Source organism: Gobius niger, assembly GCF_951799975.1.
Source record: "Gobius niger genome assembly, chromosome: 11".
Taxonomy (NCBI): Eukaryota; Metazoa; Chordata; class Actinopteri; order Gobiiformes; family Gobiidae; genus Gobius; species Gobius niger.
Genome location: NC_136862.1, coordinates 8,351,480 through 8,365,011, shown reverse-complemented (window position 1 = coordinate 8,365,011; position 13,532 = coordinate 8,351,480). Strand labels below are relative to the sequence as shown.

General features: G+C 41.8%; 2 protein-coding genes across 2 annotated transcripts in view; both read right to left on the bottom strand.

Moving 5' to 3' along the window:
- Positions 1–13,532, bottom strand: part of opcml (opioid binding protein/cell adhesion molecule-like) — a 409,365-nt gene that overhangs the window by 379,017 nt on the left and 16,816 nt on the right. The window lies entirely within an intron of this gene.
- clmpa (CXADR like membrane protein a) overlaps positions 12,814–13,532 on the bottom strand; it is a 358,126-nt gene continuing 357,407 nt past the window's right edge. Inside the window, exon 8 of the mRNA XM_079565669.1 lies at positions 12,814–12,832. The gene's annotated coding sequence lies outside the window, so the exon portion shown is untranslated. The remainder of the gene's footprint in view (positions 12,833–13,532) is intronic.

The following is a 13,532-nucleotide window of genomic DNA, read 5'->3' as shown; positions in this document are numbered from 1 at the left end:
TCTATGGACAAGTAGCCAAACAATAACATCAATAGAAAACAAAACAATGGTGAGCACATCATGGATCCTTTGAGTGTGAATAAAAGGTAAAACCGATCAATCAGGTGAGATAGGTGAGTCAATTTTTCTACTTCAAAATAAATATGGTCTCCCACATGTGTAAAAGCAGACAAAAAAAATTCCAAGGCACTTTGATGATTTAAAGTTAAAAAGCCTTCATCGTCACATGTTTCAGCTCCATGGAGCCCTCGTCAGGGTGCTTAAATAAAACAATAGTTTTGCAGTTGTTGCAGTCCGATGACATTTTTGCACTGCGTTTTTTGCACAAACGCAGCAGCAATTGCAGCATCTGTGCATTTCACTGCGACGGCGCCTTATCGCAGGTCTGCCTCCGAAAGATTACCAAATGTCAAGAGTTTGATTGATGCGTTTGTTTTTTTTATTTCCAATCCAAAACACCATCTGCAAGACTGAGGTGGGTCGGACTTTGTCAGAAAATATGCCGCATTTCACCAACTGTCTTTCCTGCCAGCTTTGGGACCTGGCATGGACCTCGATTACTCCAGGGACTTTGAACCAATCTCACCTTGTCTAATACAACCCCCAGGGGAAATATGGCGGACACATTTGCAAAAGAAGAGTTTAAGTAAATAAGGTTTCTCCACCACACATGCCAGTTTGAGTGTTTGGCACAGGCAAGCATGATTGGGAAATTGAATATTAAATAGATAATAAAAATGGGCAAGTCAAAAATCCATTATACTGTATTTCTCATAATAATACGCCAAGGGAACTGCAATGTACAGTGTTGAAGTAGAAGTTGTCAAAGTGCAGAAACTGTATCACCTCTTGAGTTTGTAGTGATCTGGTGATTTCCACAGTACACGGACCCGGGACCTTCTAGCTGCGAAGCACGACTGCCAAACGCTGTACCACCATGCCGCCCCAGACATGAGCCTCGCTAACTGCCTCGTATTTAGGAATTATTTTAAAGACGCTCCACAGATCTTTACACATGCATCCTCCATACTACTTTTAAGCACCAAGGGGTAAGGGCATTTAACTAAATCTTGGCAAAGATTAATATCGTGAACTATTCCTCCCACTGACCTCCCGTCACCCTTATGCGCTTCTATTTGCAGCAAACGGCCATTAAAACGTTCCTTCGCTAATCATGCACTTCATCTGTCAAAGCGCTCTTATCTGATATCTTTTCCACAGCGCCCAAATGGCACACATCCAAATCTACGCGGGTGTGCTTTTTGACCCCGCATATCTTCTCCGCACATCTCCAGCATGATGCGCGTCCCTTGGGAGCCCATGTTTTGCTGTTGTTTGACAAGGCCATGTGGCTTTACACATAGTTATGGAAGCAGAAGACGCCTGTCCTATTTTTATTTATTTATTTATTTTTTCCTTTTTTTTTACAAATGCAACTTGGCAGACCCAGTTCTAAATTAGGTTGCCAGGCAAAAAAACAACAACAAAGAAAAAACATCCATTACATACAAACCGAGATTTTGCCAAATTGGGGCTCAAGAAAACCACAGAAAATTAGCCAAATCTGCAAAAAAATGTCCTCCAGCAACCGGTTTTTGAAGCTGTCTCGTTCTCGACATTGGCCGAGGCAGATGAAGCAGATCTGGGTGCCTCCAAATGACAAGTGTGGTGGCAAGTAAGGCAGAAAAACATTGGCTAGACTGTAAAAAAAACTGAGGCAGTAGAAATCTCGCTTGTGACATGGGTTCAGACAGGGCCAGACAGCACTGCTTCTACACATATCCTCATGAAGGTTCTTTTTTTTTTTTTTTGGAAGAGGAAGACACAACAGAAAGAAGGAGAGAGTGGAGGAGAAGAAGGCGCTGTTAATGAAGAAACTAGCGTGCTGTGTTTAGGGAAATGGTGATTATGCGTGTACTGGAACACGCTCGTCTTCCCCATTTACATAAAAATGATCCCGCTGTGGCTTCTCTGTGTGCGCTAGAGCTCGGGAGAAAGGTGCATCCTGCTCCCCGCGACAGCTCTACCGTCTCCTGACACCTTTGCTGCCCTCTCTGTTTTAATCCAGGCGCTGAGATGCCGTTGTGAACACGGAAGAAGGTGCTCACACTTTTATTTCATCCATAAAGTTTTGCGCGGCGAACGTCATATTACTTTGACATTGCCCCACTTCGAGAGGACATTTCCACACTCATGATGGTGTAGGTTCTCCTCGATGCCCTTCACTTCTGCAGGCCCTCACATGTCTCAGCAGTTTTCTCCCAAACACATGAAAGCCTTTCCCGTTTCCCCAGAGCATGCGTCGCCTGTCAAACGTCCGTCCCATCAAAGTGCGGGAAAGATAACAGACATCAATCGGCCCAAGAGCGTACTTCTGAAAGCATTCTCCTGGAATATGGAACTTCCAGATGTGCATGTCTTGCTAGGACGGCGACACACGACAAGGAAGATTGGGTCTGAACCAGGAAGCATCACACCTAAACATAGCTTGAAGAACTTATAGATTTAAATGAAGGTGAAATCAGGAGTAACTGGGCTAAATGAGATTACTGCAATGTCTTTCACTCATGATAAGGTGAAAATCTACCCAGCACTACATAACCTAACATAACCTAGTCACCTGGATTAAGTAACCCATTGGCACTGCCATAGACCCTAATCCTGATTAAGAAAAGCCGGCATGTACGTGCCTATACTTGGCAGAGCTTGTGTAGGTTCCCTCATGGGGGAGCCTTGTCTGCAGCGCGGAGGAGCTGTGACTGACAGGTGCATCAGCAGGCAAACATCAGCTGTCAGGATGCCCCAGTCTCACCTGTCTCTGCACCCATTCATTAATCATGTCTGAATGGGTGACATTCGATCAGGCTGATAAGACATTTTGATCACTTCTCACACCTTATCATTATACTAACTTTTTTTATTAATAATGCATGTCATAATTTGCATACTTTCTTCCCACATTCAAGTTGCTACTAGGCACTTAAACCTGATTTGTTTTTGGTTTACAACAGTGAAAGAGGCTGTGGTAAAAACTCATTCGCAAATAGATATTTCAGCACCCCCCAAAGAAATAGCAGTGATATCAACCTCTGATCGCTCCAGCTTGACTGGTTCGGGGAGAGAGAATGCGCTTTTTGAGCAACATTTGCAGCTGATTGAGTTAAAAACATAAAAGTTCTTTAAATATTTTGTTTTGAAAACGGTTGTGTGTTTTGGTGAGTATGTAGCCACATACAATGTTTTTTTTTTCATCGTTGGCTCGTTGTTAGTTAGATCACTTTTGGTTTGGTCCTGTGCGGTGAAGGCGGGAGCAGTTCAAGATGGATTCTCATGTGTTTGCAAGCTATATTCTTGCGGTATTTGTGCGTTCGCAGGCACAGTAACGCTAACAAAATCAAGCCTGCAAACTCAAAAATCACATCATTCATAATGGCATGGACAGTCTATTGAATACAAAACAAATTGTATTTTATCATGAGTGAAAACAATGTAAGTGTAGTTTAACTTGAATAATGATTTGAATTACTACTTTTTACTTTTAGTTGTGTACAATTATTTTAAAGCAATGTTACTCCAGATGACCTTGAGTTGTTACTGTATTAAAAACTCTAGTTGATCAAATCCTTGATGGCAAAATCCCCGAGTAGTTACTTTGTAGAAGTGCACTCAAATCAGTAAATCACCTGTTTGCTCCGCGTAGCCTTGCACACTGCAGATGAACCTTTTTTTCTGAAACTGAACGCTGACTGATTCCGGGCGCTTTGTCCTTCTCTCAGGCTGTAACATTACTGGTTTATAAACTCGGATGGCTTTGCGGCTTTGCTACATCTTCGGCAGTGACAAGTGTGAAATTGAGGATTCTATGGGAGGGGTGGGGGGGGGGGGTAGGGGGGGAGAAAAGGGGAATAAAATGTCTGTACTATCAAACAGTAGAGAGGAGAGGATTTGTCACACTGCACCTGAGCCGATGTGAGCTGTCTGTGCACTGCCTCAGGACACCACTTTATGGATTTACATCTATTCAATATACAGCACTTAGGTGAAAACACGGTGAGTCTCTAGTTCATGGTATGCTAATTGTTTACATTTATTTAACTGTGTCACGACAACAATGAAAACACATCAAATTGTGTTTCGCCGTGAGGTAGATTTGATTAATTTCTGAAAAAGCAAGGTTTTCGAAATCTAAATAGTTTATATGGGTGTCACAAACCATTAAAAAACGCTGTTCGCATTTTCCCATAAACCCCATAAACAGCAGAATTCTTACACCTCTGCACGCCAGAAGCATCTTACAGCCCAAATTGCATTCTTTTTTCTGGCTAAACCTTCATAGCAGAGAAAATGCATGCAGGCATCTCTCATCTATCAACATCTCCTGGCGCCGTTTGGACATAAAAGTATTTAAAGCGAGCTCAAATGCTTTGGGACAGCCCGAACCAAGCGTGTCAGTGTTGCCTTATGAGAGTCGACAGCAAAGGCGAAGCTGGTGCCCATAACTTGTGTCCTGTGTGAGTCAAAAAAGGTCACTGTATTTACATGCATTTCGGCGCATTGTGCTCGGATTTGCTCAATATCTTGGCTTGACATTTTGTTCAGTTTGTCCTTTTGGGCCTGTTGCGTATACGTAGATCACCATCACTGGCATGTACTGTCCTGTTGACATTTCAGATTACTTTTTTTTTTCCTACCTTGCACAGCGGAAAGCAACATTAAATTTGACGCTAGGAACCTAAATAGGCCTTTGTGTGGATTTGATTACGACATATTTTTACTAAATACTAAAATAGCCTCATTAAAAACTATGAAAATTACAAACATACATTCATTTTTGTCAGTGCCACTTATGTGTTATAAACTCTTCATTTGTTTAATACAATTAATTCAAAGCTCTGTCCTTGATTTTTGCGTTCACAAACAATGAAAGAGAGAGTGAGTAAATTCGATTGTTTGTTGTGTCCAAACTCGTTCGTAACTTTACGAACATATTCCCAACTACCAAATTCTTCATATGGATGAGTTTATACACACTTCTCAAAACTTACTGGGTCACTGTCACAGAAAAGCTGATCCACTGATTTATTATCAGAAGGAGATATCTGTGCTTTGAAAGATATCTGTGCTTCTGGAGAATTTTTGACATCCTTTTATCTTGCCTAATAATCCAAAGTGTCTCTCTTTCGTAACTAGTGCTGACGCTGAAAACTTAATTCATCTGGGTTAAAATATCATAATGCATAATCTTAATGAATTGCAATATTCAAAAGTATTTTGAAACCGCAATACAAATCGTAAAAGTATCGTTACATGGTATTTTGGCAAAAGCTTATTTGTCAAGGTCAAGGCTGATGATTTAATGTGGCCCTTTGAGGAGTATGAATTCCTGAGCTTGTAAAAAAAAAAAAAAAAAAAAAAAAAGTCTCTAGCCCATTCCTGTGTGGAGTTTTGGATATTTAACGAAATAACCAGTTTGCTAACTCAGCCTCTGGGGGGCAGCTTAAATTTAAAAAAAAAAGGAAAGAATTCCACACGTGTCCAGCAGAGGGCACTGACATAATAAGAGATCAGGATAAAACAGCATATTATAGCCACGTGTTAAATGTGATGATGTGTGTGTGACGTGGTAAAAAAGTGTGGAGAGAATAAATAATGATTTTGTGTAGCACTTTGAGGAACATGTGACACAGGCTGATAAAACCTGTAAGATGTTGTTATTTATGAGGCCATAATTCTTTACAATATACAGCCTGCGACCCGCCGTGGGGGCTGAATTTCGGCCCTGGATCCTAACGAGTTCGACACCCCTGGCTTATCGTCTCAGTCATACTGGTGAGCTTTGCGCCTGAGCTCCGTTCTCACATTGGAGAAAGCTCATTTCTAATTGGTTACAGCAGCTCGTACCTGGAGGACTCTGCACAGAGATGAGAGCAGAGGGAGCCAGCACATTTTTTCCAGTGCTTATACAGCGACATAAGTTGGCTCAATGGGGGGAGACGGGGGTTGGGGGGGGGTTTAAGTCACACTCATTCAATTTTCAGTAGTAATTACAACCAAATTGGATGTCCTCTGGGGGACTGATTATAAATCATGTTGCGTTTTCAGGATTTAGAGCACACACCGTTTGGCTAACCATCTTGAGAATAACGTGATAAACAACAGCTGAACGAGAGAGCAGAATTTGTACGTAGCATCTGTGAGGGTGTTAGGTGTATTTAAACATACTGAGGAAAATATTTACTGATGGTAAGTAATGAGATGTGGACAGGCTGCCTTGGAAACAAGAATTTGGACAGAGAAAATGTTTGAATGTTCCGTTGATATATAGTATTTTTGATGAGAATATAACCCATAGCATAGGTGAGGTCTCAAAGAGGGGTATGGGGACCCCTGGGGGCAAGGCCGGATTTATGAAGGGGCTTACAGGGGCTAAGCCCAGGGCCACGCAGGTTGAAGGGCCCATGGGCATACGGAGAAAAATGTGTGCTCAGTGCGGGCTGTAAACTAGTTCCCTCGCTCTTTGCATACTCCATCACATTTATCAGATGATTTTTTGCCCCAGAATAAACCAGGTCTAAGCCAGGACAACACCAGGACTAAACCAAGACTAAACCAGGACTAAACCAGGTCTAAACCAGGACTAAACCAGGACTAAACCAAGACTAAACCAGGACTAAACCAAGACTAAACCAGGACTATGCAACATTAATGCAACATTAATATAAAAAAGATCTCTATGGGAGGACCCCCAGACCCCCCTTTTAAATGTGTCCCCCCACCAGTCTGGCAGTAGCAAAGGTTCTTCCGCGAGGGCCACGGAGCTCAAATTGGGGTCATTATATTGAACAGTTTTTTTTTCCCCACAAATTTGTCATTTTTTTAAACTAGTACTTTAAGAAGTTACTTCTGTATGTTCAAATACAAAAGAAATCATTAATTTATTCTTTCATTGTAGATAGAGAGAAATCCGACTGACAGACATACTGTATTATGTACCGATGTTTCTTAAGGCGCTATATAAATAAATATTGATTTGATTATGGGGGGCCCTGAAAAAATGTTAGCCCCAGGGCTCATTTTACTTAAATCCAGCCCTGCCTGGGAGGCATTAAGGGCTCTGCAGAGAGGCCTGTAAGGCATGGCCACAACACACTGGACACACTGGACACACTGGACACACTGGTCACACTGGGAAGGGCAATTTAAATGGGCTAAAAAAAAATATGTTTTCAGTTTTCTGTGGCCTTGAGGGGCTGGGGAGGAAGGAGTGAAGGCAGGGAATGGAGAGAGTTCAGCTTCCTGACACTCTACTTGTTAGTAGACTTTGGTCTACTTTCCAGACAAATGACATTGTTTGATTGCACTTGCTACATTGAATCCTCGGTCAAACTTCATTAATCAACATGTTGGATGCCCTTCCTACTTAAAGCTGCCACATTACTTTGACTGGACTGTGAATGTGGAATGAACCGAGCAGGGAATTTTTTTCTTAAAAACATACGGTGGCGACATTATCAGACCTTCATCATGATCATCGGCAGCAAACCCACAACTTTGGGCACCCAGGTGAATTTCTTCTTAAATTATTATAAATGCTAAGTAGATTTCACGGAAAGGAGTTCTGAGCTGTTGGTTGAGTGATTTTGGGGGTCACGGCTTGAAAAGTTTGGGAACCCCTTAAAACAGTATATTGCCCTTTTGGAGACTTCCAGTTGCAATTGTATTATTCACTGACACTGCACACTCAGTGGTGGTAAACTTTGCAACCACAGCTGCCCTGGGGTAGACTGATGGAAACATGACAGCCAATCTGCGGCAACGGCATCTTCAACCACCAATCACTCACTCGGAGACCCATGGGCACCGGGTGCACACAACAGTATCACAACCTGTCAGCTGGATTCAAACTGTCAGCCTTTTGGATCCATGCCCGATCTCATCTGGTCTAAAGAACTCAGGGAGGGAGATTGTGTCTGTTTATTTCTTAGGGTATGAAATAACACCAATGTTTAGACCCAGAGCATTGTTCATAATAATAGTTAGGCTGTCTTTAAGCTTTCAGAGTTTAGCCCAAAGGTGAATTTCATTTAATGCCAACTATGATACACAAGAGTACAGTCCATAGAAAAACTTTAAAGCATGGGACACACAATGCTGCAATGAACTATGGACTATGTTGGCTTCCATAAACTAAGGACAATGACGGTCGCTGAGTGAATGGTTCGGGGGAGGATGGGGCGGGAGGATGTTGGGGGCACAGGGATGTTGGTAATTGGAAAGTGTGACACACTGTGAAAATATTAAGGCCAGACACGAAATAGAGTTATCAATTTGGAACTTCTGCTGCAAATTTCTGACATGAACATGATAAAAAATGTACTGCAAGTTTTCTTGCAATACATATGGATAGGCCCAGGTTTCAATTTATTGTATTTTTTTGTTTTGATTTTGAATAGATCCATAACTGATTAAATTAATTTAAAGGACGTGATTTAATTTAAAATAGACTAACATAAAACAAAATGTATATATACAAATATGTTGGAATATTTAAATTTATGTTAAAAATAACAATCTAAATACATGCCCATTTCTCTTCTGTTTGACACTTGAAATTGTATTAGAAATGTTTGTGTTTATGGCTTGTGGAAATCTGTAAACAGGATCAGGTACAATAAGTTTTCAATTAAGCCTTTCGGCCATGCTGTACACGGAATGATGGAAATAGTTGTTTAAGTTTTAAAAGAATGAAATGACCAAATGAATGTTCTTCTCCTTGTTTTTTTGTGTTCAAAGTAAATCATGCCAGGAATACAATAAAAAATCCCTCTGAAAAAACCTTGAAAATATTGTTAAGTTCAAAACTGGAAAGTTTAGAGTCTGTAGGAGCTACGAAAGTGGAGAGGTCGCTGCATGAGTGGAACAAAAACATAATTTTGAGAAAAGCGACCCTGAAGTTTTATAACGTGTGTCAATGCACAAGAACATTTCTCTGGTTTTTCGTACCGGTGGTGAAAGGAAATGACCATATTTGGATTATAGCGACATCTCGGGCACCCTTTGCAGGACATGTGGATGTAAAATATGGGATATGAAATAAGGCCCGCTTTGCAAATCAATGTTGTAGCTATTTCCGGGATCGTTAGTGACAAAACATCATAAAATAAGCATCGTACAGGGTAAAGTTTTGTCCTTACTCTGACATGAAAACTAAGATGCTAAAGGAAAAGGCCACAGTTCTTCCATACTGAGATATGTTCTTACCTGAGCTTAGACGAGTTGATGCGTACCTGTCTCGTCTTTTTTCGTGCCCGTGGAAGAGTGTGGTCACTTCCAACTTCCCCCTGTTTGGAGCTATAGAAATACATTGGGAGAGGCCAAATGCTAACAACATCTTTGGTTGTATTGCGTGACTGAGGGAAGACCAGACAGGTACGCATCAACTCGTCTCAGCTCAGGTAAGAACATATCTCAGTATGTAAAAAAGGTGGCCTGTTCCTTTAAGGGAGAAAACTAGCTCAATATCTCCACATTGAAAAATATAAAACTGCTTTGGCATTAAATTCCTGGTAGATCATGACAATACTTCTAAAACCAACTGTATATTTCAGGATCCATATAGCTGCTAGTTTCACCCAACACCACGACCTTTCCACCCCTGTAGGTCAGTCGCAGTGACTTTGCCCAGTGGAAGATGTTCCTCTTTAACAAGTATGAGCTCATCCTTGCCTGGTCCCAACCCCAACTGCGCCAGTCACCAGCGCGGGGTCTGTGCGTTAGCCTGCGACCGCTAACGGCAACAACAGGCCAAATCAGATGTGACAGCGCAGAGGGGAAAACAAGGCCAACTACAGACAGAAGGTCTTTTGTACATCATAGTGGGAGCCGTGAGAGCACTGCAAAGTTTGGGAAGAAAGCGTTTTAGGTGAATCATTTTGTATGAAATACTTGTGGAGACCGCAGATTGGATAAGAGCAATTTGGTGAAGGTGTCTAGACTTTAAAACTCAGATAAGCTTCAAGGATGATGCATATTGTGAATCGAGTGTGAGCTGGTGTTTTGAATGAGGAGATGGACTAAATGTTCTAAATACTAAAGAATGAGCAATAAAATAATGTTTTACTTTTTTTTTTTACTTAACCTAATTGTAACTTGACATCTTTCTTTTTAATTCAATTTCATAATTGAATGTATGGGAAGCTATGATAATAACTAATTCCTAATTTCTGCACACAAAATGTCAAAGAATGAAGGTGAGAAAGGGGTAAGAACCTTTTGAGCTTTTCTGTGTACCTGGCTTAATAGCTGTATATGTATATGCAGCATTTTTTTTTTTCAATATCTTGAGCTCTTGAGAGGAAGCCAAACAGAATATGAACTTAATTTAATATAAAAAGACTTCATGGACACTTTTTGTGGACAGGATTAGAATGTGATTCCATGCACCCATCACAGTCTCATACTATATTTATTAAATGTAATGTTGGCTAATGTTTTATTTGTTATTTTTGCACCTACAGGCTTGAGAGTGACACAATATTTAATGTCTAAATGTACTTTCTGTGTGGTAGAATTGACATTAACCTGACCGATAAGTTAGCTCCGCTGAATGGCCTTGTTAATAATGAATGGCCTTTGGAGATATGACACATGCCCTTGGTTGACTTTGCTATTGTAAAGTATGGAACAGGTTGGGCCCAGGGACACGTGGGTTTGTCCTGATGATATTGTGTGGGTGGCGGAGGTTGTAGAAAATGTGCTTTCATCAATAAATGATGATGGTCGGATGGTTTTCGGATGGCTGTGCAGCGCTTATGTCACCAAACTAAGAGCTCACATATGCTTGCATACAAAACCAAACAGCTCAGAATGCACCGAGGAATGTTTTTGTATTAGAATAGTTCATTTAAAAGAGGATGGTGCAACTTCATAAAACACATGATATCAACCTGGATAGACTCGGATAGACAAAAGCAGGGATTAGGAAGATGTATTACTGTGATTTGAAAGTAATGCAATTAATTGAGTCCTGTTATTGCTTTTTTTTTTTTGCTCTGTTTCTCCTCTTTGCTCAGTTTAACACACAGAGCCCTGCTTAGTCCTGGCTTCCTCCTGGTTTAGTCCTGGTTTGGTCCTGGTTCTGACCTGCTCGCTGCCGATCGAGAAACAGACACATATTTAATTAGGATGTCCTTTGCTTTATTTTTCATTCTGAATCCGTTTCTAGAAGTCTAAAAAGCATCATGGACCTCGAATGTAGGACTTTCTTCTTTCTGTTCATCTGAGCTGTAGTTAACTGGTCTGCTGCAGTCAGAGAGGGAGAGAGAGGGAGAAAGCATATCACGCAGCCGCTCCTCTGAGGGGATTCAGGGTCGGGTCCAAAATTCGGATCCAAGGTTCGGGTCCGGATGGGTTGGCGCATAGGTCCGGAGCCGGACTGAGGTCCGCCGTTTAGTGACCTCTGTTCTATGGCCATGATGATTTTTTACCTGTGATGTATGGAAACATAGCAACATCATTCAGCAGACGCCAAAAAGCGTCAATGTTGAGCGATAAAATGTCTTACTTGTTTTGACACAAAGTTCTGTTTAGAAAAGAAATGATGTAAAAGCATGCCCAAACATATTGCACGTACACTGCCTGACCGAAAAGCAACAGCAACACTATGAGCTCAAAGAATGAGCAGTTTATTACATCTATTAATTTATATTCCAAGATGACAATGCCAGGAGGCCGCCACAGAGTCCAGATCTTAACCCCATTGAGAATCTTTTGGATGTGCTGGAGAAGGCTTTGCGCAGTGGTCACACTCCCATCATCAACACAAGATCATGGTAAAAGTATAACGCAAAACTGTATCTTTTGACATTGCAGAAGCTTATTGAAACCACGCCACAGCAAATGTGTTGTAATCAAAGCTAAAAGTGATTAACCTTTTTTGGAGGTGACGTTTTTTTGGTAAATGTAGCAATTCTTCATAATGGCTTGATTTTGCAGATCTTTATAAATCCACTCCCACACTTGATATGTTGCGCTGGCCTGGCTGACAGAAACTGTGCCAACACCCTCTACGCTTTCTTCACATTCACACAGAGACAAATTGAAAATATCTCACCTTTAGACACAATAATATCCGAGTCAGAGCTGAGATCACACCTTGGTTAAAGTTTTACTCCACTTCCACCTGAGCCACCATCGCTCTTTAGAGCAGATCAGTTCTTCAATATTGCATACTAGCCACACGCTTAAGTCTAACCAGCGTGACTTGCCAAGGCGATCCCACTGTAAAGTTCATAACTGCATGTGACACCATTACAGAGTGCCATAACTCCAGCAGACAGGTTAAGCTCTCCTCTAAACTTCCAATTCACGCTGCTAATTTCACTTCCCTTTGAGTGAGAGACCTCAGGGAGAGACTGTTACGTTTCATAATCCTTCTCAGCTCATAAGACGTTGATGTTCTTGACCTTTTGGCAGCTGTATTTGGAGTGCGGCACCGATTCTTGCTGCACATTTCTCAACTAAGTTTACTTTCAGGTCAAGTTCTTAGGAGGCAGCAGAATAGGAATATATTTGTAAGTTTACCTGGAGGATTGTCTGACTATTATTATCTGAATGGTATAATTATTATGCTTGGCCACAAATATTGTTCTGCACTGTTGTGTGCTGCTGAGAGTTGTTAGAATAATCGCGTCCTGCCCGGAATCTGTTAAGAAGTCAAGAATCAGGCGAGTACAGATAGTAAGCTTAGATAAAACCGATAAAATAGCTCCCATTCTCGTTTGCAGTATTGTCGGAGTTCATGCAAATTACAATCTATTATAGAAAACGCTATCTCAATGGCCGCTGCCTGGGCGCCGCCATGTTTATTTCCCATACCGACTTTGAAGCTAAGCAGGGAAGTGCCTGGTTAGGACTGGGATGGGAGACCGTTTGGGAACACCAGGAAGCCTGGCGACAGTACTGAGTGTGTGCGTGGTTGGTGCTGCCGTGCGCGTGCGCGCATCAAAACAGGGCGGTGTGTGCGTATGTGTGTGTGTGCGCGCGCGCGCGCGCGTGCGTGTGTGTGTGTGTGCGCGCGTGTATGTGTGCGCGCGCATCCAACCAGGGCGATGTGTGTCTTTGTCACTCACCGCAAACCTGCAGACGCTCCGCACAGGTACAGTTACATCCTCCAAAACACATCTGCGTGTCTTTGTTTAAGTCTCTCCTGCAGTGACCGAGGCTGTGGTTCATTTTACATCCAGGGCTGCGTAATGTTAGAGACGCAGACAAATGCGTCACATCCAATCCTGCCCATATACGTCTCCAAAGCTTTGTCTCCGAAAAACCAGTACACGCTAAACATTGCCCAAAACCTGCTCAAACACGAGCCTCTAATCAAACGCGCTGCTCCGACTGATTTCTCCTCCGTGTGCGTAAAAGCGAAATTGAAACTACTACTTAACGAGCGCATGGCCTGCACTGCGTAGTTTTTTTTCTTTTTTTTTTACTTTGCTGCTGTACCATTTGTTTTCTATTTTGCTTTCACGTAT